Below are 27472 nucleotides of genomic sequence, written 5' to 3' on the forward strand. Positions count from 1 at the left end.
GAACTAAGACTTGCCTGGGCCTGCCCAGACATGCCTGACTAAGACAAAGCAAGTAACTGGGCTAAAGTGTAAGAACTAATAGTTGATAGGAGGCTTTAGAGTAAGAAACTATTATTTCTGGTGTCTATTATTTTATTTTTACACCAAGACAAGCTTTGAAGAGGAACTTTTCTACTTTCTACAATTTCCTCTTCTTTTATTTTATAGTTCCTCTTCAAACTTGTTTAACATGTCTTGGCTTAGTTGTTTTGATTAACTCCTGGATGTACAGTACAACATAACACCTAAGAAGAAGGAGTATACTTATAGTTGTTATAGAGGTAAGAACTGAGTCTATGTTTTTTTTTTTTTTCTTTTTCTGGTTGATGAAATGCCAGGGTAAAATGGATAGCTAATTGAACTAGGGCATAAGTACTGCTCTAATTATTTGGCAGAGTGTCCAGTAAAAGCCCTCCATAATACCACCATACATCCTCTTGGGGATGAGTAAGAGTGGACTGATGGGTCAGCTCTTGGAAGTGCCTAACTTCACTGCATCCTGTTAAGTCTTCAAGGAATGCCAAATTTTTCCCCTTGTCATTGGAGACATGAGGTAAAATTGGTCTTGGAAGATGGAGGCTGGACAGCCCCCGGGGGCTGACCCACAGGATGTTGAACTTCAGGAAATAGCGGAGAAAGAGCTTGGCACAATTTGTTATTCCAGATGGTGGAATCTTGAAAAAGAGCTCCCATGCAATCCATATCTGCTTGGTTTGAGGACTATCCCAGTGGAAAAGGGACAATCTGGGCCTCTGGCCTACCATGTGCACAAGTGTAACAGTCGCTTTTATTTAGAGTGCAGACGGAATATTTAATCCATTTTAGCCAGGCATTTACATCCTGATACCCTGTCTTAATTGTTATTGTTTGCTTTAGGTTTTTTACTTTTGCTATAGTGACTTTGGTCTTGTCAATCTCCATAAGATGTAACAAAATAGGCATTAAAAGTAATAACTTGAGATGAGTTAGATCTAGTTATATTAATAATAATAAGATGGGAAGTAGTTAAAGGGAAGAAAAGAAAAAGAAAAGATAGCTAGATTAAGTTTTCTTAGCTTTAACTTGGTAGAGCTTGACCCTGGAACAATGGCCCATGACTCTGATGGTGATGAGACTTTATTGACTCAGACATGATTCGTCCGTCCTTTTCTGCTGTGTGAACGGCAGTCTCGGTGGTTAGCAGCACAAGGTAGGGTCCTTCCCAGGCTGGCTTGAGTTTCCCCTGTTTCCACCCTTTTGATGAGGATGTGGTTCTCAGGCTAGTGCTGGTTTACTGGAAATTCTAGGGGTGATACCTGTGCTAAAAGACTTTTAGTTCTGAGGGAAGGGAAAGTGGAAGAGAGACCAAGTATATAATTTTTAGTAAATTCATCTTTTGTTTTAAATGTGGGGACATCAGCAGTGGACTTTATAATCCCCAGTGCCTTCTTGCTGAGAGATTTCCTTTTCCTTAGTTTTATTTATGTTGTCTCTGAGGGACTCTTTGGGGCTCCTTGATGTAGTTGGAACAAGATTTCCTTTTAAGGGGTTTGGATAACATTTTTTAACCTTTTAATGTAGGTAAAAATCCACATTCTTATGCCTCCTTATAATCCTTTTACCAAAAGTATATTTTACTTTCCTTACACACCTTGCACATAAACTGTTTCTTCAATAGTTTTACATTCAGGAGGCCTAATTAAAATCATACAACATTTCTTGCATAAATTCCCTTTTATAACTTTTCATGACTTTCACAGACAGTCTTTGACATGCCTCAACTTTCTGACCTGTTGTAAACATCCCTTTCTTTAAACAACCAGTTAATTTATTTTAGGACAAGAATTTACCATATGACATTCTTTTTACATAAATTCTCCCCCCCCCCTTTTTTTTTAAGATGATAACCATTCTTTTCCTAAGTGAATTTCCTTCATGTCTGTGGACTAGACTGCCTAAGGCCATAAGATTAGAAGTTAGGATGAATACATGTTACACTGTTAACTTTTAGCAAATTTTACTTTTGTTGAAAACTTTGTAAGTTTGGGAGTTTAATTATCCTTTGCAATTAATAAGACCTCATTTAGTCCAAATTAACTTAGAATTGGTATAGATGGTTCCTTCCTGGTTCTGTAAGTACTTTAAGGCTTGGCTGAGTGCAAACAGCTCACACATTTGATCAGACCAATTAGGCAATTTTCCTAACTTCATTTCTACAAGAGTTTCCCTATCAGTTACTGGATACCCATAGTTTCTTTTTCCCTCAATCACGCGGGAGGAACCATCTATTGTCTTGCCCTGAAGGAAGTTCCTCCTAGGTCTGGTCAGACCTCTATATTGTCATTAATTAAGGTTTAGCTCCCCTGTTAGAAAACCTGCTGAGTTAAAGGAATTATCAGTGGTTAATGTTAAATCATCTTTTTCTGACAGAATAGCCTCATACTTCAAGGTTCTTGAGTCAGTAAGCTACTTTTTTTGACTTAGGATAGTTCTGACCTGGTGAGGTGTGCTCACAATGGGGTTTCCCTTAAAAGTTATTTTCCTGCTTTCTTCTGTTAGCAAAGCAGTTGCCACTACAGATTGAATGCATTTGGGCCATCCGCAGGTTACCGGCTTAAGAATTTTTGATAGGAAGGTTATGGGTTGTCTGTGGCCTCCGTGCTTTCAGGCTACACCCTTGTTTATACTGACAACAAAGTGGAATGGCTGCTTAAGGAGGGTAAAGCTAGGACAGAGGCAGTTACTAATAGATGTTTTAACCTTTCCACCTGTTGTATTTCTGGTAATTGCCAAGTGAGGAGGGGATTTTGCCAGTCTTGCATGAGCTTTCTGTATAAGGGTTTTGTTTTTAGGTCATAAGAGTCTATCCACAGATGACGGTATCTGACTAATCTTAAATTTTTCTAGGTAAGTTCTTGTTTAGTCCCCAGCAGAGGAAAGGATATGATGCCTTTAATCCATTCAAGCTCAATTAGCCATTTACCTTTGCTTATTAAATGACTTGTTCTAATATTTGACTAAATAAATTTGAAGACTCCATAAACCCTTGGGGTCAGACTGTCTATCGGTATTGCTATTTTTGACTAGAGTGAGGGTCTTCACACTCAAAGGCAAATAGATCCCAGTTGTCCTCTGCTAAGGGACAAGCCCAGAAGGCATCTTTTAAATCTATTACCATAATGACAGGGTAAGTAGTTTGGACATCTGATTGATAGCTCGAAGGTCTTGCACTCACTGGTGTGACCCATCTGGCTTCTTTACAGGCAGTATTGGAGTGTTATAGGGTCATGGAGAAGACCTTCAATTATCAAGTAAAAGTTTTAAATTTACCCTGGCTTTTAAAGGAATAGGTTACATTGCTTTCTCTTTACTACTTCTATCTCTCTCTCTCTCTCTCTCTCTGTCTCTCTCTCTTTGACTCCCTCTTTGTCTCTCTATCTCTTTCTCTCACTTCTAAGATTTTTTTTTTCTTCCTTTGAGTCTCCTGGCTTTACTCTTTCATACACTTTATATGGCCTGGAGAGTGGGGGTCTGTGTTCTTTATAGGTTTTGGCCTGCTGGGTACTTAGGCTGGTAGTGAGTGGACTCTTGGGATGATTCCCAAGAGGCAGGGTTATAAAGAGGAGGACAATAAGGATAGGAGAAGGGTCTGGGACAGCAGCTGCTTTTTCTTGTTTTTGGTCCTTTCATTATCCTTCTAATATATTAACATACGCCCTAAAGGACTATTAGAAGAAATCTGATCACCTTCGCCTTTCCCTGAGTCGTCTTTACTCCCTGTCCTTGTTTTACTAGAAACGTTTCCCATGTTGGGTACTGGATAGGTTCAATCTCCTGAAATTAGTGGAATCCTCAACCCCTCAAACCAGGGATGTCTTGCCTTGCCTGCCCCAGAAGACTCAACCCCTTAAACCAGGGATGTCTTGCTTTGCCTGGCCTGGGAGATTGACCTGTTTCCTCACTTTCCCCCTCTGAAGGTCCCTCACATACTTCTCACTCATGTTGTCCTCTCTGGCTGCTCCCCAGAGGGAAAATTAGGCCCCTGTTAGCGTTGGCATGCTGTTACGAATCCCACAGCAGGATCCACCCTAAGCCATATGAGGTAGCTACGAAACTGCAGAGAGGAGCCACTCACTCTGTCCAGCAGTAGGACTTGTCACCATCCACACAAACAACACCACAAACAGGGCTGTCTGTGATCATTCATGCACACACACATTCAGCCCTCCAGAATCTGACTGCCAAGGAAGTACTTTACTGGCTCCTGTGGCTTTTCCTTCCTTGTTCTGTGCAGAGTTGCTGCCATGGTATGTGAGAATCCTTTACCCCAGGTTGCTGGCCAGTCTCTTTCCAAATTGCTGAGAGTCTGGGTTTATGTGTCACACCGGGTGGGTCTTGATTCCTCACCCCTGAGGCCACCGAAACAAGGTGACGAGATACCTCTTCATGAGAGAGGACTAGAGACCACCGCCAGAGGAGAACAGGTCCCCATACAGATTGCCACCAAAATTGTCAAAATTGTTGCATCTGCGTGGAGCACCCTTTCTGCAGAAAATAAAAACGGCCTTGTGGAGAAATCCTTTGTCTCCGTGCTGACTTTTCTTCATGGCACCGATTATCTATTTCTAACAGCAGGTTTGTCTAAGCATTCCCAGCTTGAATTTTCCCTTCAGCTTAGGGATTTTGGAGGCCCAAAATATTTTTCTTTAATTACTCTCATTCATCCAAACAAAATACACAAACCAAGATCATTTTGTTTTTGCTGGGTGTATAGTTTTACAACCTTCTCTGCCAAACACTGAAATGTTAAAATATCTAGCAAAGACAAACATAAAATTCAGACAAAATGTGTGCTGACAATTCTGAAGGCATTTCTATTTTTATTCTACCAATAATCGTAAAGCCAGCTTGTTTAGTAAAGTTATACTTAAGTCAGGTGAACTTGCAAATTGCTTAGACTTATTTAATTTTTTTTTGCACTCTTTTACTTATAAACCAATTTGTGCTCACAACATATAACAATAAGTGTACATACAAACAAATACATTTAGACATGTATATACACTCATAAACAAAGATCCAATAGCTTAGGACCTTAGCCATGGGATAGCAACACAAGCTTGCAGATTTTACCTTGTTTGTGCCATAATCCAATGAAGGCTGTGAACCAAAATTACAGGGAAAGCAGCCTCCATGGCAGTTTGATTTTTAAAGGCCAAACCACCCTTTTAAAGGCCACCTATGAAGGGGAAAATTTACATCTCAAAGTTACAGAACTTAGATCTAAACAAAAGCATGGTTTGTTACATAAACTTTAAGCCATTGTCTTCCCCATAGAGTTCCTAGTGGTTTCAGTGCAGAGACAGAAATGCCCTTACAAATGGGAGATTTTCTTTAAAGATGCAAATTTCTTTTACAGACAGTTTAAAAGAGTGATTTAGTTTGATAGGTAGTCTTTTAACTTGGCTTGTTCCTTAATTAAATTACTAGCTTTAGGGTAGAGCCCTTTAAGGAACACTATCAGGAAAGTTTTAGGGCCAAAACATGCAAAGAGCTAAGTAGTTCCCGGTAGTAATAACCACTTATAAAAAACACTGCTGTCTGCTACGTCTAACACTGTAGCTCTCATGACTAAAAGCCACTATACACCAGGGTCAAGTCCTCCCACAATACCAAGCATTTTCTCATAGCTCTGAAAAGCCAAAGCAATCAAGTAACATAATAACAAAGACCACAGAGCCTTAGACCTAAGGGGAATCTGTCTGCTTACAATGCTTGGGATTCCCTGAGGAAAAACACGTTCCTTCAAACAACAGAGTCTTTGGCACCTTTCTGTTTTTCCTAAGGGATCCCAGGCTGTCAGAAATTTCATTTTTTAAGGTTCGTCTGTCCTGTGGCATCAAGGTTTTACAGGTAGTTAGACACACATGAGCAGGGCAGGAGAGGGCTCTTCCCCCACCCACTAGGAATGTCAAACGATCATTGGGTATGGTTCGACAGTTATCACATTGCCTCCCTAAAAATGATAATTTGGCAGCTGGTGCCAGGGAGAGACAATCTCCTGATGGTCCACAGCTGCCACATTAAAGTGTTAATTAAATGTAGGCACCAGAGAGAGGCAACTTCCTGGGCATGTGCATTAAGAGACAAAATGGCAAGAGTATGACCTTAGGGGGGTTTTCCACTGGAAAGGGAAGAAAGTCTCACGTGGGCATGCATACAATTTCCAAAACACACTGCCCATGCTCATGCCCAAAGCCTAAGAAGGGCACTGTGCATGCCAGCAGCCCACCCTAAGCAAAGAATCATGGGAAAGGGGTGCAAGATGCCAGGAGAGGGTCAGCATATAAAGTCATAGGATGAAGGTTAAATGTTCACAATGCTCACTTGGGTACCTTCCAAGTGTACCTTCCTTTCTTTCACATTCTAAAGCTTTTTAATGAATGCTTACTCCTACTCTGAAACTTGCCTCAGTCTCTGTACTTTTCTGCCTTATGCCCCTCACTCAAATTCTTTTTTCTGAGGAGGCAAGAATTGAGGTTGCTGCAGACACATATGGATTCACTACCAGTAACTTGGTGACCTTCCATCCCTGACAAAGGATTGTAAGAGGAAGGAGAGGCAGATAGAAGCAAATGGAGAAACAAATAAGATTCAGTTGACTGAGATGTTTTACAGAGAAAGAAAAAGGATCTTAAAAGAATACACGTATGTTTACTGCGGCACTATTCACAATAGCAAAGACTTGGAACCAACCCAAATGTCCAACAATGACAGACTGGATTAAGAAAATGTGACACATATACACCATGGAATACTATGCAGCCATAAAAAATGATGAGTTTATGTCCTTTGTAGGGACACGGATGAAGCTGGAAACCATCATTCTCAGCAAACTATCACAAGGACAAAAAACCAAACACTGCATGTTCTCACTCATAGGTGGGAATTGAACAATGAGAACACATGGACACAGGAAGGGGAACATCACACACCGGGGACTGTTGTGGGGTGGGGGGAGTAGGGAGGGATAGCATTAGGAGATATACCTAATGCTAAATGACGAGTTAACGGGTGTAGCACACCAACATGGCACATGTATACATATGTAACAAACCTGCACATTGTGCACATGTACCCTAAAACTTAAAGTATAATAATAAAAAAAAGAATACCTATGTATACATGAATAGCCCAAATGTCAGTTTTAACAAAGTCGACTTTTGTCTATATATAGAGTTTTTAAGAATAACATTTTCCTAGTTGTAATTCCTACTCAAGCAATTTTATTCTGCTTCTGCTGCTACCTGGGCTCCAGCACCAACCAAGCAGTCCACAGAAGCAACCATCCACTGCAGTAGCCGCTGGCTGCCCTTCTTACTGCATGTGCTGTCTCTCAGCTAACAATCACTGAGAACAGGAGTACAGGTGACTCTAAACACTTCACATTTTCAGGGCATCTCCATACTCACCCACAAGCATTTGAAAGGTGAGCCATGCCACTCAACATCGAAGTGGCTGCCACCTGGGATTTTGCCTAAAAATGCCTCAGGTTGTTGTGCATTTCTTGGTCTCTCAGTTCCTGGCTAGAGCTTACCACATGTTTCACAGTTGATGGGTCTAAGGAATTGAGCTTCAGGGCCCAAGGAAGCTGAGAGGGCAAAGAAAGAGAGTGATAAATCCAGTTTCTCAGAAAGGAACATTTAATAGGGACTTACGAAGCGATGTGTATTTTGGTCAGTGATGAGATGAGATGGTGGATCCCTGCCTTTTTCTTATTATTTTTCATGTTGCAAGCTTTATGTAGTGAATTGAGATCTTTCATGTTTCATAATGTAGGCATTTAATTTTATAAAAATCCCACTACTTTAGTTGCATCCCATACATGTTGTTGTGTTGTGCTTTTTCTTTTCCACTAAGTACAAAATAAAATGAATTACCTGGGCAATTTCATCGTTGATCTAGTTACTATTTAGAAGTATATTGCTTAATTTACAAGTACTCAGGAAATTTCTAGATAGCTCTTTATTATTGGTTTCTAATTTAACTCCATGTGAACAGAGTATAAATTGAATTATTAAAAACTTGTTGCATCAGGCATGGTGGCTGACATGGTTTGATTGTGACCCCATGGAAATCTCATCTTGAATTGTAACTCCCACAATTTCCAGCTGTCATGGAGAGAACCTGGTGGGAGGTAATTGCATCGTAAGGGTGGGTCTTTCCTGTGCTGTTCTCATGATAGTGAATAAGCCTCACAAGATCTGATGGTTTTAAAAATAGGAGTTTCCCTGAACAGGCCCTCTCTTTGCCTGCTGCCATTCATGAAAGACATGACTTGCTCCTCCTCACCTTCTGCCATGTTTGTGAAGCATCCCCAGCCACATGGAACTGTAAGTCCATTAAACCTTTTTTTTTTTTTTTTTTTTGTAAATTGCCTGGGTATATCTTTATCAGCAGGATGAAAATGGACTAGTACAGTAAATTGGCACCAGTAGAGTGGGGTGCTGCTGAAAAGATACCCAAAAATGTGAAAGCGGCTTTGGAATTGGGTAACAAGCAGAGGTTGGAAGGCCCAGGAGGAGACAGGAAAATGTGGAAAAGTTTGGAACTTCCTAGACACTTGTTGAATGGCTTTGAACAAAATGCCGATAGTAATATGCACAAGGAAATCCAGGCTGAGGTGATCTTAGATGGAGATGAGGAACTTCTTGGGAATTGGAGTAAAGTGACTCTTGCTATGTTTTAGCAAAGAGACTGGCAGCATTTTTCCCCTGCCCTAGAGATTTGTGGAACTTTGAATTTCAAAGAGATGATTATCTGGTGGAAGAAATTTCTAAGCAGCAAAGCATTCAAGATGTGACTTGGGTGCTGTTAAAGGCATAAGGAAAACAGAGCATAAAAGTTTGAAAAATTTGCAGCCTGACAATGCATTGGAAAAGAAAATTCCATTTTCTGAGAAGGAATCCAAGCCCATTGAAGAAATTTGCATAAGTAATGAGGACCCAAATGTTATTCCCCAAGACAATAGGGAAAATTTCTCCAGGGCATGTCAGAGGTCTTCACAGCAGCCCCTCCCATCAAAGGCCTGGAGGTCTAGGAGAAAAAAAGTGGTTTTTGTGAGCAGGGCCCAGAGTCCCTGTGCTGTGTGCAGCCTACGGATATGGTGCCCTGTTTCCCAGCCACTCCAACCATGGCTGAAACAGGCCAAAGTAGACCTCAGGCCATGGCTTCAGAGGGTGCAAGCATCAAGCCTTGGCAGCTTCCATGTGGTGTTGAGCCTGCCAGAGCATAGAAGCCAAGAATTGGGGTTTGGGAACCTCTGCCTAGATCTCACAGGATGAATGGAAGCACCCGGATGTCCAGGCAGAAGTTTGCTGCAGGGGCAGGGCTCTCATGGAAAACCTCTTCCAGGCCAGTATGGATGACAACTTGCACCATGTACCTGGAAAAGCCACAGAAACTCAATGCCAGCACATGAAGGCAGCCAGGAGAGAGGCTATACCCTGAAAAACCCATGTTAACCCACCTCTTGTATCAGCATGACCTGGGTGTGAGACATGGAGTCAAAGGAGATCATTTTTGAGCTTTAAATTTGACTGCTTTATTTGGATATTGAACTTGCATGGGACCTGTAGCCCCTTTGTTTTGGCCAATTTCTTTCATTTGGAATGGCTGTATTTACCTGATGCCTGTACCCCCATTGTATCTAGGAAGTAACTAACTTGCTTTCGATTTTACAGGCTCATTGGTAGAAGGAACTTGGCCTGTCTCAGATGAGTCTTTGGACTGTGGACTTTTGAGTTAATGCTGAAATGTGTTGAGACTTTGGGGACTGTTGGGAGGGCATGATTGGTTTTGAAATGTGAGGACATAAGATTTGGGAGGGGCCAGGGAAGAAATTATATGGTTTGGCTGGGTTCTAACCCAAATCTCATTTTGAATAATAACTCCCACAATTCTCATGCATTGTGGGAAGAACCTGGTGGGAGGTAATTGAATCATGCAGGCAGGTCTTTCTCATGCTGTTCTCATGATAGTGAACAAATCTCATGAGATCTGATGGTTTTAAAAATGGGAGTTTCCCTACACAAGCTCTCTCTTTGCCAGCTGCCCTCCATGTAAGATGTGACTTGCTCCTTCTTGCCTTCCACTATGATTGTGAGGCTTCTCCAGTTATGTGGAACTTTAAGTCTATTAAACCTCTTTCTTTTATAAATTGCCCAGTATCAACTATGTCTTTATCAGCAGCATGAAAATGGACTAATACAGTGGCTCAAGCCTGTAATCCCTGCACTTTTGGAAGCTGAGGCAGGAGGACTACTTGAGCCCAGTAGTTGAAGACCAGGTTGGGTCACATAGCGGAACCCCATCTTTACAAAAAATATAAAAATTAGCCAGGCATGGTAGTGCATACCTGCAGTTCCAGCAACTCAAGAAGCTGAAAGAGGGGAATTGCTTAAGCCCAGGAGGTGAAAGCTGTAGTGGGCCATAGTGCACCCTGCACTCCAGCCTGGGTGACAGAGTAAAACCATGTCTCAAAAAAATCCAAAAAACAAAAAGTTGTTGAGTGTTTTTAATCAGCTACAATATTAGTGAATATTCAATGTACATGTGAAAAGAATCTTTCTTTTTTACTGTTTTTCTATCTTGTGTTTTCAGGATAAAGTGTCTTAAAAATGTCAAATGGGTAAAGTTATCTATTAGCATTTGAAATCCTATATGTCCTATATATTCTTACTCATTTATCTGTTTACTTGTTCTATTAAATACTGAAAAAGGGGTAGTGAATTCTCAAAAAGTAACTGTGAATTTTTCTACTAATTCTTTCATTTTATGATTTTTTAACTCATGAATTTTGAAGTTTTGTTGTGTGACGTATACATACGTTACATTATATTTGTATTGACTTAATATTTTAATATTGATATGGTTGTATTTTTATCTACCATTGCTAGTTGATTTCTATTTGTCTTGCCTCTTTTACTCTTAATCTGCACTCACTGCCATTTTGGATTGTAATTTTTTAATGAACTCATTCTCTCTCCAATGTTATTATTAGTTTTTTATTAATATATTTTTATGCATTTAAAAATAAATGTATTTAACTTACTATAAAGAACTATCAAATGATATTATACCACTTCTTGCAGATTGTATGAATCTTGTAATATAGTAATTTTCTTTCTATCCTATAAGCTATTTCTAATACAATTTAATGCTGTATGTGTAATACAAAACTCAGTACATAGTTACTCTCTTCACTTTAGACAGCTCATTATTCTTGAAATCAATTAAAAATAAGGAGAATATGTGTTTAATATGTGCCTTCATCTTTACCCTATCCACGTCTCTTTATTTCTTTTGTAGGTTCAAATTTACAACTGGTATCATATTCTTTCTGCCAAAATAAATTCTCACTTTGCTGATCATATGATTATTTACCTAGAAAACCCTAAAGACTCGCCAAAGGGATCCTACAACTGATAAATGATGTCAGTGAAAGTTTAAATTGAATGTACAAATATCAGTGGCATTCCTATAAACCAATAATGTTCAAACTGAGAGCCAAATCAAGACTGCAATCCCATTTACAAGAGACATACACACACACACACACACACACACACACACACACACACACACACACTAGGAGTACATCTAACCAAGGAGGTGACAGATCTCCACAGGAAGAGAATCAAAACATAGTTGAGAGAAGTCAGAGATGACACAAATAAATGGAAAAATATTTCATGGTCATAAACAAGATTCAATATCATTAAAATAACCATACTGCCCAAAGCGATCAACAGATTCAATGCTATTCCTAACAAACCACCAATGTCATTTTCACAGAATTAGAACAATTATTTTAAATTTATGTGAAACCAGAAAGGAGCCTGAATAGCTAAATCAATCTTAGGGAAAATGTACAAAGCTAGAGGCATCCCACTATCTAACTTCAAACTATACTACAAGGCGACAGTAACCAAACAGCTCAGTACTGATACAAAAACAGACATGTAGGCCAATGGAACAGAATAGAGAACCCAGAAATAAAGCCACACACCTACAACCATCTCATCTTCGACAAAGTTGACAAAAACAAGCAACAGGGAAATGGCTCCCTCTTCAACAAATGAATGATGCTGGGATAATTGTGTAGTCATATGCAGAAGATTGAAACTGGACTCCTACCTTTCACGATATACAAAAATCAAAGTCAACAAAGTCAAGGTCAACCAAAGTAAGCAATGGGAAAAGGAAACTCTATTCAAAATGATGCTGGAATAACTAACCACATGCAGAAGGATGAAACTAGACCCCTATTCAACACCATATACAAAAATTAACTCGAGATGAATTAAAGACTTAAATGAAAGACCTCAAACAATAAAAATTCTAGAAAAGTCTGGGAAATACCCTTCTGGACACTGGCCTTGGCAAATAATTTAATACTAAGACCGCAAAAGCAATTGCAATGAAAACAAAAATTGACAAGGGAGACCTAATTAAACTAAAGAGCTTCTGCACAGCAAAAGAAGCTATCAACAGACTAAGCAGGCAACCTATGAAGTGGGAAAAAACATTTGTGAACTATGCATCTGACAAAGGTCTAATACCCAGAATTTAGAAGAAACATAAACAACTCAACAAGCAAAAAACAAATAATGCCATTACAAAGTGGGCAAGGGACGTGAACAGACACTTCTTAAGACAGTCACATGGCCAACAAATATATAAAAAAATTACTCATCATCACTAATCATCAGAGAAATGCAAACGAAAACCACAACGAGTCATCATCTCACACCAGTCAGAGTGGCTATTATCAAAAAGTCACAAGCAACAGATGCTACCAAGGCTATGGAGAAAGGTGAAAGCTTATACATTGTTGATGCTAAAATATTAATAAATCTATTTAGTCACCGTGGAAAGCAGTTTGAAGATTTATCAAAGAACTTTAAACAGAACTACCACTCAACCCAGAATCCCATTGGCTATATACCCATAGGAAAATAAATAATTTTACCAAAAATACACACATACCTACATGTTCATGACAGCACTATTCACAATAGGAAATAAATGGAATCAACCTAGGCAACAGTCAATTGGATTAAAAAAAAAGTGGTACATATTCATCATGGAATAATATGGAGTAATAAAAAAGAATGAAATCCTGTCTTTTGTGGCAATGAGGTTGCAGATGTAGGTCATTATCCTAAGTAAATTAACAAAGAAACAGAATACCAAGTATAACATATACTTACTTATCATTGGAAGCTGAACACTGGGTACACATGGACATACAGATGGGGACAATAAACTCTAGGGACTACAGGAAGTGGGAGAAATGGTTTGAAAAACTACCTATTTGGTACTATGCTTACTGCCAGGACAAGATCAACTGTACTCCAAAACTCAGCATCACACCATATACCTTTGTAACAAATCTGCACGTGTATTTCCTGAATCTAAAATAAAAGTTGAAAGAAAAAGACATTCTTTTAACATTTGCCATAATTAGGACTATTAGCAATAAATTTTCTCAGCTTTTGTTTGAGAATATCTTTATTTCACTTTCATTTTTCAAAGATATTTTTCACTAGGTGCAGAATTCTACATCTGTAAGTCCTTTTAGTATTTTAAAGTTGTCCCACTGTAAGTCTTATTTTTACTCTTCTGTGTATGTTTCCAGCTTCCCTTTGATTTGCCTCCAAAATGTTCTTAATATTTGCTTTTGTGAAATTAGACCATAGTTCCTATCTGTTCTAATTAAAAATATTTTTCTGAGCTTTTTGAATCTATGTTTGGTTGTCTTTCTATGTTTTCTTTATTCTCAAAAAAATTTTAACTGTTAAATTTTGAGTTTTTTTTTTACTAGTTTCTCTTCACTTTCTGAGATACCAGTCATATATAGACTTAGGTAGATAGATAGATTAGATAGATAGATAGATAGATAGATAGACAGACAGACAGACAGACGATAGATAGATAGACAGATGTTTTGATATTGGCCTATAGCTCTTAAATCTTTGTTCTGGATTTTTATTCTTTTTTGTGTGACTTAATTTAAATAATTTCTAAAATCCCTTCTGGTTGATTGATTCTTCCCTCAGTCATGTCCATTTTGCTGATAAACCCATTGAAGAAATGTTTTAAGTATGATATTGTATTTTTTCCAGGAGTTCTAAATGACTTTTTAAACATATTTTTTCATATCTCTGCTGAAATTCCCCACTCTTCCTTCTAGCCTTCCATGTTTTCCACCATTGATAGTATGTGTTCGTTTCCTAAGGTTGCTGTAACAAATCACCACAAACTAGGTAGCTTAAAACAATAGAAATTTAATCTCTTACAGTTCTGGAGACTGGAAGTCTGAGATTAAGGTGTCAGCAAGGACACACTTCCTCCAAAGGCTCTAGGGAAAATCCTTTCTTGTTTCTTCTAACTTCTGGTAGTTGCCAATAATCCTAGGTATCCTCTGGCATAGAGATGCATCCCTCCAATTTCTGCCTCCATTTTTACATGGCCTTCTCCATTGTCCATCTGTATCTGTGTGTTTCTGTCTTCTGTTTTTCTTTTAAGAACGCCAGTCGTATTGGATTTAGTGCCAACCCTAATCCATTTTACCTTAACTAATTATATTTGCAAAAGCCTATTTCTGAATAAGGATGTAGTCACAGATACCTGGGGTCAGAACTCCAACATATACTTTGGGAGGACACATTTCAACCCATAACACACTAGAAACTTTAACGTAGGAATCATAGTTATTTCAAAGTCTTTGTAGAGTAATTCCAACTGTGTCATCTTTGAGTTTATGTCTTGAAAATACATCATTTTTGTGCTTGTTTACATACATTGTCATTTTTAGTTAGGTAAAACGTTTTGTATAAAAAAGAACAGTAGATACAGAGACATATCCAACTGCAAATGGGCACTTTTCTTTGTCATCCAGTCATTAGTGTATGTATAGTATTGGGTCATTCTCGTCACCAGTTGAGTTGGGTCTGGGTTTTTTGTTTTTTGGTATTGCAATTTATTTTCCCACACATTTCACACTTCTGCAGTGGTAGACTTTTGTTGCTTGTTATTCAGTGCTAGGCTCATGGTGCAGGCAAGAAAAATTTCTCAATCTTCTTGGTCCACCCTCTGTTTGAGGTAAGACCTGAGCTTCTGGGTTCAAGATTGAGCCTTTTCATCTCCTTAATCCATTTTCTCATTATGGCCAATACAATCTCATGTCTGTGGGAGATCTTGAGCATGAGAAATTTTCCCACTCATCTCCCGGTTACAGGTGGCTTTCACTTTTACCCTTCTTCCAAAAAATATAATGATCAGTAACAATAATAACCTTGTTCTTCGCTTGCTTCCTTGAGATAAAGAGAGATTTTTCTAACCTTGGGAAGGCAGAATGTTCTGCTTTTACTTCTCCACAAGTAACTTCAGGTATCAAAAGTTTCGTTGCTCTTTCTTTTGTGGTTGAAAGTCTTCTTTTTAATGTGTGAGAGAAGAGTTTTAAGAAGTGGGTGGTGTTTGGGTATCTCTTGCATCAGCAGCTGACACGTCTCATAAAACTGTGCCATTGAGAACAGCTCCTTTGGGCCTTGGTTTAACCCCTATGCTTTCTTGTGAGTACCCAAAGAGAAACTTCTGAGGAAGTGCGTGCTCTGATTTCTGGACTTGTAATTATGTTAAATTGGTGTGCTATTCCGCACTTGGCCTTTAGAAATTTGTAATAAATTCAGCTGATTTATTCTTACCCTCTTCTATGGGGGCTGCTTCTTCCTCCCATGCTTGGTAAAGGTGAAACAGTTCATATGTCTGCTCTCCATGGATCCATGTGTTACTCTTTGAAATTCAGCCCCCTTTGTTGCCTTATGACCTCAGCTTTTGAATAGGGTCAAATAAATTTTTGATTTTGTAGATTATCTGGCTTTTCTCATTCTTAGCATGAAAGCAACATTCTTTTGCATCTTTCTACATCCTAATCACATACAGAACTCTCAGTCATTTTAAGTCTATGTTGCAATTCAAAGCAAAAGACAAATCTCATACTTGATTCTTTATTTTTCTTATTGTTTGTTTCACCCCACTGGAATAAAAATGCTTTGAAAGCAGGGGTTTGTGTCACTTTTATTTACTACTATAGTTCTTAGAACACCTAGAGGGGAGTCTGCCACGAAGTCTGCATCTCAATAAATGTTACTGAATGAATGTTTAATAACATACAGTTTGTACTCAAAAAATATTTAATGTAAGTAATATTATTCCCATATTTTAGAAGAAAAAATGATTTCCAAAGATATTAAATTCATTGACCTGCATAACGTAATTTTACTTGGCAAAGAGAGAGGCAAAGTATTGTCACAGGAGAACAAGAATATTTATGGAAGCAAAAATAGGCTTAACTCCTGACTTCTCTATGGACTATATTTGAGCGAATCACCTAAGTTTTCTCATCTTCAGTACTTTTCCCTTCTACTGAGGTTAATACTTTCTCATTTAAAACGTCATATTAAAGAATTAATGGAGTCATTATTTAAAGCAAGTGCCACATGGTAGGCACTAAATAAATGTTTGTATTTCAATTACTCTTAATATTAGCATTATTTTTATATTACTTTTCTTATTATCTGGATCTTGATTTCATTTTTCTCTGATGCAAAATTTTGGGCAGGTTTTATTTTATTATGATGCATCTATTGAGAAAATCATGACTTTTGTTTTCAGTTTTGTTTATGTGATGAATCGCATTAATTAATTTGCATAGCTTGAACCAACCTTGCATCCCAGAGATAAAGCCTACTTGATTATGGTCAAATAGCTTTTTAATGTGCTGCTGAATTCAGTTTGCTAGATTGTTGTTGAGAATTTTTGCATCAACGTTCATCAAGGATATTGGCCTGAAGTTTTCTATTTTTGTTGCATCTCTGCCAGGTTTTGGTATCAGGATGATGCTGGCCTCATAGAATAAGTTAGAGAGGAGTCCTTCTTCCTCAAAAGTTTAAAATAGTTTTGGCAGGAATGGTACTATCTCTTCTTCTTACATCTGGTAGAATTCAGCTCTGAATCCATCTGGTCCTGAGCTTTTTTTGGTTGATAGTCTTTATATTATGATTCAGTTTTGGAACTCATTATTAGTCTGTTCTGGGATTCAATTTTTTCATGATTCAGTCTTGGAAGGTTATAGGAGTGCAGGAATTTATTAATTTCTTCTAGATTTTCTTGTTTGTGTGCATAGAGATGTTCATAGTTGTCTCTAGGGAGTATTTGTCTTTCTGTGGGATCAGTGGTAACATCTTCTTTGTCATTTCTAATTATGTTTATTTGGATCTTCTCTATTTTTTTCTTTATTGGCATTGATGCTATCTTTCTGGCATTTTGTTAGAATTAGAATACATGTATTTTAAATTTTTATTATAACCTGCCCATTACTTTCCAAATGAAAAAGTGGTTGAAATTCAAAATTTTAAATGTGAGAGACTTGTGAAAAACAAAATAAGCAATTATAGAAGGCTTTTAGTTTAATATTCAATGAATAATTTTGAGACAAAAGTTTTGAAATAGAAGTTTTTATTAAAAAATAGTCAATAAAACATAAATACCATCGAGGAGAGTGTCAGGGATTACAATGATAATGTTATGATAAATGAATCAGGATGAATCTTTTAGGCTATATTACTTGGGACTTCATTAGCAAGAATGGGAGTGTGGAAATGATTTAAACAGAATAATAGAATTATGTATTTTAAATTTCTCACAGCAGAATGGAATGGTGTAAGAGTAGAGTCATAAATACTTCATTCAAATTCAAATGTCCTATTATTGTATGTTGTTTGAGACACAGTGCTTTTGTATGTCCAGGGAGTAGCATGACAGCCAAAGGGGGCTGATGGGAACAAAAGCACCATCATGAAAGTTGCAATCGCAACTCAGCTACTAATGCAATAATGATCATACTGACTCAAGAATGCAACCAACTTTCTGTGTCAAGTATAATTTCTGGATTCCGTAAGCAAACTGTTCAACATGTATCATTTTACCCAGTTTTGAAAGAAATGATAGATATTTTTGTGTCATTTAAGAAAACAAATTATTTTTCTCTCAGTACAAATTTCATGATAAAGACAAGAAATTTTGAATGAACACATCTTGATGATAAAATACATTTTTCTTTTAAGAAACAGAATTCTGTAGAGCTTTACTTTGTATGTTTAAGAAAACATCCTGAAGCATTGTTCTAATATACTGGTTAACATCTATTTGTCAAAGTCCATTAATCAAATAAATTTCAGGCTGAAAAATGAGTGTTTTCTTCTTTTTTAAAAAAATTAGAGATAACTGGGCTATTTTGAAGGCTAGAAAGACATTGTAGCTGGAAATAATCTCAATATCATGAAGAAAAACATTTATTCATATTTGAGAAACCTAAGGCCTAAAATTAAAAAAAGCTATAACCAAAGTCACATACTGATTACTTTCACTGGCTAGGTTTTATCATATTGTCTTGATTGCTAATTAATTGTGCTTTAAATTGTAGCTCAAAAGATTTTCAGTGAATTTTTCACAAACGATATTGCTACACTGATTATGTAGCAATAAAAACATTATTTCATCTGGTAATTTAGAATTTAAACTAATTACTTTTTGTGTTTTTAGATAACTTAATGACTTACATGTTATTTTTTCAGAAGAAAACAAAGTTTACATGCAGAACAAATAACACTGACATTCAATGAAACCCAATTTTAGTAAGACATATACACTTTATGAATTCATTATCTAGTAGTGAGGCAGACACTAAGAAACTGATTATATATATTTTTAATAATTGAAATAATAGAATGATAGAAATAAAAGACTTTTTTGAGCAGCAATTTGATTGTGCAGCTGAAAAAAACATTGTATGTATGATATGCTTTAAAACTGTAGTATAAGATGCTTAACGTAGGACTTTCTGAAGAAATCCTGCAATTAGGGATTTTTTTAGTAACAAACTGCAAATAGAATAACATTATTAATACAGAGAATATCTACTATCAGTTTGGACCCTAATTTAGAAATGACTTTTACTCCAAATGGTTTGAATACAAGTCTTTCCAAAAGACAGACAATGTGAATGTAAAATATTTAAAGAACTATCAAAACTCAGGAGTACAAAACAATTTGGCAATTGCTCTCATAAAAAGATGTTCAATATTATCAACAATTATAAAAATGAAAAATAAAACCGCAATGGAAATTCACTGCATCTCTATTAGAACTGCTAAAATGCAGCGGAAGGGGTCCTGTCAAAGCCCTCCTTTGGGCTATGGAAATGCAGACATGGCACCATTAACTGAAGCAGTCCGAGGAATAGACTAGTGAAGGAGTCATCTCTTGCCCCCATCCCCAGTCCCGAGGGCACTGCTGCATATGCTCTGTAATACAAAAGAGGCATGCCCTGAGTAAGAGTCTATCTGCCATACCCTTTAAGAGTTTAAAGACCATCTGCTGGATTGCAGCCTGAATTATACCACCAACAAAAATAAATTCCTTCAACACACAAAGCCCATGAAACCCAATGCAGGAAATTATCTACAACTAGGGAACCCATACAGAGTCTTGGCCCTCTGAAAGCACACAGAAACAGACCATCTACTATACACACCATACACCATGGTTAAATTCTCAAAGGGAAAACAAACAAACAAACAAACAAAACAAGAAGCCCAATTTAAACAAAAGCAATTTCCAAAAAAGAAAAGAAACACCAGTGCCCTCCGATGAAACAGAATCGGTGCAAGAACTTCAGCAATTCAAAAAGTCAGAGTGTTTCTTTATCTTCAAACAATTGCCCTAATCTCACAGCTATGGATTCTAACCAGATTGAAAAGTCTGAAATGACAGACATATAATTCAGAATCTGGGTGGCAAGAAACAATGAAATTCAAGAGAATATAGAAATCCAATCCAAGGGAGACAGAAAAATGCTCCAAGACATGAAAGATGACACAGTCATATTAAAAGAAAAAACAAACTGAACTTATAGGATTAAAATTTCACTACAGAAATTTCAAAATACAGTTGGAAGTCTTAATAGCAATAGACTAGATCAAGCTGAGGAAAGAATTTCAGAGCTTAAAGACTGGTGTTTTGAATCAACCCAGTTAGACAAAAAGAAAAAAAATTGAAAAAAAATCAATAAAGACTCTATGAATCATAGAAAAATCTATGAATCATTGACATTTTTGAGAGAGAAGAGTAAGCAAATTGAAAAACATATGTGAAGTTATAATCCACAAAATATTTCCTAATCTCTCTAGAGCAGTTGGCACAGAAATACAAGAAATTCAGAGAACCGCTGTGTGATACTATGCAAGATGACTGTTACCAAAATACATAGTCATCAGACTTTCTAAGGTCAATGAAAAAGAAAATATCTTAAAGGCAGCTGGACATAGGGGTCATATCTCACTTACACATGGATTTATATCAGGCAAACAGTGAACTTATCAGCAGAAATTTTACAAGTCAGAATAGAGTGCTATTTTTAGCACTCTAAAAGAAAATAAATTCTAAACAAGAATTTCATATCCCACCAAACTAAGCTTCATAAGCAAAAGAGCTATAAACTATTTTCTGGGCACACAATTGCTAAGATTTTTTTTGAAATAGACTAACCTTACAAGATATGATTAAGGGAGTTCTGAACATGAAAACCAAAGAACAATACCTTCTATTACAAAAACACACATACGTACATAGGCCCAGGCCTTATAAAGCAACTACACATTTAAGATTACAAAGCAACTAGCTAACCATCCCACAAAAGACTCAAAACTTCATATATCAGTATTAACCTTGAAGGTAAACAGTCTAAACACCCCACTTAACAGGCACAGAAAGGCAAGTTGGATAAAAAACAAGACCCCAAATTCTGCTGTCCTCAAGTGACCCATGTCACATATAATGACACACATAAGCTCAAGGTACCGGGTGGAGTAAGATCTATCAGGCCAATGAAAAACAATAGAGAGCAAGGATAGTTATTCTAATATCAGATAAAATACACTTTAAACCAACAAGAGTAAAAATGGACAAAGAAGGGCATTACATATGATAAAAGGTTCAATTCGTTACGAAGACTTAACAATCCTACATATATATGCACTCAAAATTGGAGCAACCAGATTCATAAGTACTTCTATACCTATGAAAAGACTTTGAAAGCCACACAATAATTGTGAGGGACTTCACAATCTTATTGAAGGTGTCAGACAGATCATCAGAGCAGAAACCTAACCAAAAATTGTAGATTCAAAGTTGTCACTTGGCCAATTAGACCTAATAGACATCTGCAGAATAATCTATCCAACAATCACAGCAAATATGTTCTCACATGCACACAGAATACACTCTAAGATTGAGCAAATGCATGGCCATAAAGCAAGTCTCAGTAAATTAAAAAATATCAAAATCATACAAAGCATATGCTTAGACCAAAGTGAAATAAAAATAGAAATCAATAACAAGAGTATGTCTCAAAACCACACAATTACATGAAAAGTAAACAACTTGCTCCTGAATGACTTTTAGAAAAACAACTAAATTAACTCAGAAATCAAAACAACATTCTTTGAAATAAATTAAAAAAGGAGCAAAACATAACAAAATCCCTGGAATGCAAGAAAAGCAGTGTTAAGAGGAAAGTTTATAGTGCTAAACACCTACATCAAGAAGATAGATCTCAAGTAAAGAATCTAACATTGTACCTAGAGGAACTAGAAATATAAGAACACACTAATTCCAAAGCTCGCACAATAAATGACAAATAAAATCAGAGCAGAATTGAGTGAAATTAAGACCCACAAATCCATACAAAGAATCAATGAAACTCAAAGCTGGTTATTTGAAAGGATAACAAAGAGCAATACATTGCTAGCTAAATCAATAAAGAAAAAAAGAGATGATCCAAATAAATACAATCAGAAATGGCAAAGATATTCTAATTAATTCTACAGAAATACAGAATATCCTCAGACACTATTATAAACACTTTTATAAACACAAACTAGAAAATCTAGAGGAAATAGATAAATTCCTGGAATTACACAATCTCCCAAGATTGAATCAGGAAGAAATTGAAACTCTGAATAGACCAACAATGAGTTCCAAAATTGAGTCAGTAATAAAAAACCCTACTAATCAAAAAAAAAAGCTCCATACCAGACGGATTCACAGCCAAATTCTACCAGACATACAAAGAAGAGCTGGTACCAATTCTACTGAAACTATTCCAAAAAATTAAAGAGAGACTCTTCTCTAACATATTCTACAAAGCCAGCATCACCCTGATACCAAAACCTGGCAAAGATACAATGACAAAAGAAAACTACAGAAAAATATTCCAAATGATCACAGACTCAAAAATTCTCAACAATATAGTAGCAAACTGAATCCAGCAGTATATAAAAAAGCTAATTGACCACAATCAAGTAGACTTTTTTCCTGGGACACAATGTTGACTCAAAATATGCAAATCAATGGATGTAATTCACTACAAAAATAGAAATAAAAGGAAAAAACATATGATCATCTCAATAGACACAGGAAAAACTCTCAGTAAAATCCAGTATCCCTTCAAGATAAAAACCGTCTACAAACTAGGCATTGAAGTAACATACTTCAAAATAATAAAAGCCATCTATGGCAGACCCATGGCCAACATCATACCGAATGGGCAAAAGCTGGAAGCATTCCTCTTAAGAACTGCGAAAAGACAAGAATGCCTATTCTCACTGCTCCTATTCAAGATAGGACTGGAAGCCCAGAAATAAATGAATGGCATTGAAGTAGAAAAAGGATAAGTCAAATTATCTCCCTTCACTGATGATATGATTCTATTCCTAAAAACCTGTAATGACTTCATCAAAAGGCTTTTAGACCTGATAAACAACTTCAGTAAAGTTTCAGGACAAAAGCCACATACAAAAATCAGTAGCATTCCTATATATCAATAACATTCAAATTGAGAGCCAAATCAAGAACAGAATCCCATTTACAAATAGCCACAAAAATAAAATATAACACCTAGGAACGTATCTAACCAAGGAGATGAAAGAGCTCTACAAGTAGAACTACCAAACACGACTAAATCAGTGATGACACAAATGAAAAAAAAATCATCCTCATGGATTGTGAAAATCAATATCATTAAAATGTTCATACTGCCCAGAGCAATCTATGTTTTCAATATTATTTCTACCAAACTACCAATATCATTGTTGACAGAATTAGAAAAAAAGTATTCTAAAATTCATTTGAAGCCAAAAAAGGGCCCAAATAGCCAAAGCAATCCTAAGTAAAAAGAACAAAGTCCAAGGCATCACGTTATTTTACTTGAAACTATACTACAACGCTGTAATAACCAAATAGCACGGTACTAGTACAAAAACAGACACAAAGATCAATGTAACAGGATACAGAACCAAGAAATAAAGCCACACATCTACCACCAACTGATCTTCAAAAAGGTCAACAACAAAATCAATGTAGAAAGGATTTCCTATTTAATAAATGATGCTGGAATAACTGGCTAACCATATGCAGAAGAATGAAAGCAGACCCCTACTCATCATCATAAACAAAAATTAAATCAAGATGGATTAAAGAATTAAATGTAAGACCTCAAACTATAAAAATACTAGAATAAAACCTAGGAAATACTCCTCTGGACATCTGCCTTGACAAAGAATTTATGAGTAAGTTCTCAAAAGCAATTGCAAAAAAAAAAAAAGTAGAACCTAATTAAACCAAAGAGATTCTGCACAGCAAAAGAAACTATCAACAGAGTAAACAGAAAAAAAAAACACAGAATGGGAGAAATATTCACAAACTATGTATCTGATAAAGGTCTAATATCCAGAATCTATAAGGAACTTAAGCCAAAACCAAATAACCCTGTTAAACAGTGGGCAAAGGGCATGAATAGACACTTCTCAAAAGAAAACATACAAGTGGCCAACAGACATATGAACAAATGCTCATCATCACTAATCATCAGAGAAATTCAAAGCAAAACCAGAATGAGACACCATCTCACATCTGTCAGAATAGCTATTACTAAAAAGTCTAAACAACAGATGTTGGCAAGGCTGGAGAGAAAATGGAACACTTATACACTGTTGGTAGTAATGTAAATTAGCTCTGTCACTGTGGAAAGCAGTTTGGAAATTTTTTAAAGAATTAAAAATAGAACAACTATTTACCCAGCCACCCCGTTATTTAGTGTATGTATACCTAAAGGAAAATTAATTTTTTCTACCAAAAAGACCCATAAATTCTAACGCTCATCATGTCACTCTTCAAAATAGCAAAGACATGGCCGGTCGCGGTGGCTCACGCTTGTAATCCCAGCACTTTGGGAGGCGGAGGCGGGCAGATCACGAGGTCAGGAGATCGAGACCACGGTGAAACCCCGTCTCTACTAAAAAAAATACAAAAACTTAGCCGGGCGTGGTGGCGGGTGCCTGTAGTCCCAGCTACTCGGAGAGGCTAAGGCAGGAGAATGGCATGAACCCGGGAGGCGGAGCTTGCAGTGAGCCGAGACTGCGCCACTGCACTTCAGCCTGGGCAACAGAGCGAGACTCCGTCTCAAAAAAAAAAAAAAAAAAAAAAGTAGCAAAGACATGAATCAACCTAAATGGCCATGAACAGTGGATTGAATAAGGAAAATGTGGTACATAGGAAATACTACACAGCCATAAAAAGAATGAAATCACATCCTTTGTAGTAACATTGATGCAACTGAAGGCCAAACGTTATCCTAAGGGAATGTTTGACTTCAAAAGGCAACATGAGGGAACATTTTCTGCTGGTGTAATGCTTCTGTATCCTGATTGTAATAGTGGTTACAAAATCTATATATAACTTAGATTCATAGAACTATATACCAAAAATCTCTATTTAATTGTATATAAATTTAATAGTAATAACAAGAAATGACATTATTGTAATAACACACCACTAATTCAATGACTATATTGGAAATATGTGCACTCCAAGTGCTGGAGAGAATGTACAGGAAGTGGAACTCTTCTATTTTCTGAGGTAAATCACTTTGGAAAATAGTTTTACATCTTTTTTTTTTTTTTTTTTTTTTCAGACGGAGCCTTACTAGTCACCCAGGATGGAGGGCAGTGCTGCAATCATGATCACGGCTCACTTCAGTCTTGAGCTCTCGAGGCTTAGGCGATCCTCCCATCTGTCTCCTGAATAATAGGGACTACAGGTGTTAGCCACCACACCTGGCTAATTTTTGTATTTTTTGTAGAGACGAAGTTTTGCCATGTTGCCCAGGCTGGTTTCAAACTTCTGGACTCAAGTGATTCGACTGCCTCAGCCTTCCAAATTGCTAGGATTACAGGATGAGGCACCACTTCCGGACTTATATCCATTTATAGTAAACACAAGCAACATTATGACCCAATATTTTACTCCTAGATTATATAGTTAAGAGTGTGTATGTCAATCAAAAGTATATGTTAGAGTACTCATAGCAGCGTCTCATAATTCCAAAATGTGGAAACAACTTTAAAAACTAGTAAATAAAGAAGGTTTAAATGAAGTGCAATAGATTTACATAATAGAGTTATATATATTTACATTATAGTTATATATAAATAAAAATAAACAAGCTACTGATAACACACAACAACATTGCTGAACCTCACAGATATGTTGAATGAAAGAACAGAAACACAAAGAGAGTATTTATATAATTCACCACATATCTCAATGACAGAAAACACTAATCTCCGATAATAAAAAATGAGAACAGGAATTACCTCTGGAAGGTACTGGGTGAGTTGGAACAGGAGGAGTCATTTTTTGTTGATGAAAACATTCTATATCTCAATGTGAGTAGTGGTTAAATGGTTACAAACGTATAAATTTCATTGAGTTATATGTTTAAGATTTGTATACTACACATACGCTATAGTCAATTTTAAAAGAATACTTTTTAAAAAGGAGATAAAAAAGGGATTTTTTTAAATGAAAAAAGGAAAAGGAAAAGAAATGAGAAAAATTAAAAACTTTCAGGTATCCCCTTCTATTGAATTCTAATTATCTAAATGCTGATGCTAATGTAGATAAACATGGTAAGTCTCCTTCTGCTTTGAAAATATTCTTTTTCTGGCTTATCTTCGTATGCTATTTATTCCACACAGATATTTAATTATTCCACGACCTCAGTTATTAGTCACATGAATATATAAAAAAGCATGCCAATCGGACAATTTAGTACTAAACAAACTTCCTGAGCAACTAGAGTCCTGAACACAGTTTGCACCATCCCTGCATTGCATCTGACAACCTGCAGAGTAATCAGATAGTTGCTTGTATAGCTCATGCATGTGCAACTCAAATGGACACTTTATCATTGTATTTTATTTCATCCTCTTGATTTATTCAACACAGCAATCCTAGCTATCTGGTAGTCATGGACCCCAAAGAGGAAAATAGAATGATTGAGAGAACATCTTTTTCTTTATCTTTATCTGGTAAAGCCTGTGACTGTTAACTCACTATTGCCACCAGCTTCTTCTAAGATCTCTGTTGCATTGTAGGGTACAAGCCGGGGACAATATAAGCATTTCTTTTTGCTTCCTCTTATAAGAGTCACTAAGGTGAGATTTGAAATTTGGAGAGAAGACACCACAATTCTGTTGATTAATTTTCAGGCATATACATGATCAGAGGGCTCAGGCAGGGAGCTAAGTAGTTTCTAAAGCAATGCCTGAGAATCACCAATTTTGGTGCTTAATGGAACATAGACACTGGCATCTGTGACCTTTGCTCCCCTAGACTTCCCTAGAGCCAAAGTAGGAACACCTCACCTAAGTAAGGGAAGACTTCCTAGAAGAAAGGACATTTAAGTTGACAAATAGAATTGGCATTAGTTTAATAAAGTTGGAAACTGAAACATTACAGGGGTCCTCTAGAAGATAAATATATCTAATCTCTTCCCAAACAATACCAATTGATTTAGAAATATCCTCAGAGATATGAGAAACATTCTGTAATAACACACAAGCCTGTATATTTCAAAAACAATTCTTTCACAAGGAAGAAATGTATTTAAGACTGGAGTCAATCTTGGATCCATTTGCACCATGCCCATATTGCACTAATATATTTAGACACGCTGACAGGTAAACTACCTCTTGGCCTCTCAACAGGACATACTTTTAAACTCATCTGTATTGAAAGGTGCTAACAACTTATTTAGTTATTATTAGCTACTGTGGCTTGAGTATCAACTCCCTGCCTGGTACTGTGTTTGGCATTTTGTGTTTGTTACTGGATCTAATGTTGCCCTCAAAACTGTCCTATAATAAGGCACCTATTTCACCAAGAAACAAAGTTGAAGGAAACTATACAACTTGCCAGTGGGCATGCA

General features: G+C 36.7%; 1 long non-coding RNA gene across 2 annotated transcripts; it reads left to right on the forward strand.

The window, feature by feature from the left end:
- Positions 1–27472, forward strand: LOC129467965 (uncharacterized). Of its 2 annotated transcripts, none has more exons than XR_008652516.2 (3): positions 1–311; positions 8302–8411; positions 25175–27472. It is a non-coding gene; the product is annotated as an uncharacterized lncRNA (long non-coding RNA). The 2 variants fall into 2 exon arrangements; XR_008652515.2 differs by having other exon boundaries at positions 8318–8411.

The sequence above is a fragment of the Symphalangus syndactylus genome, chromosome 18 (genome assembly GCF_028878055.3).
Source record: "Symphalangus syndactylus isolate Jambi chromosome 18, NHGRI_mSymSyn1-v2.1_pri, whole genome shotgun sequence".
Classification (NCBI taxonomy): Eukaryota; Metazoa; Chordata; class Mammalia; order Primates; family Hylobatidae; genus Symphalangus; species Symphalangus syndactylus.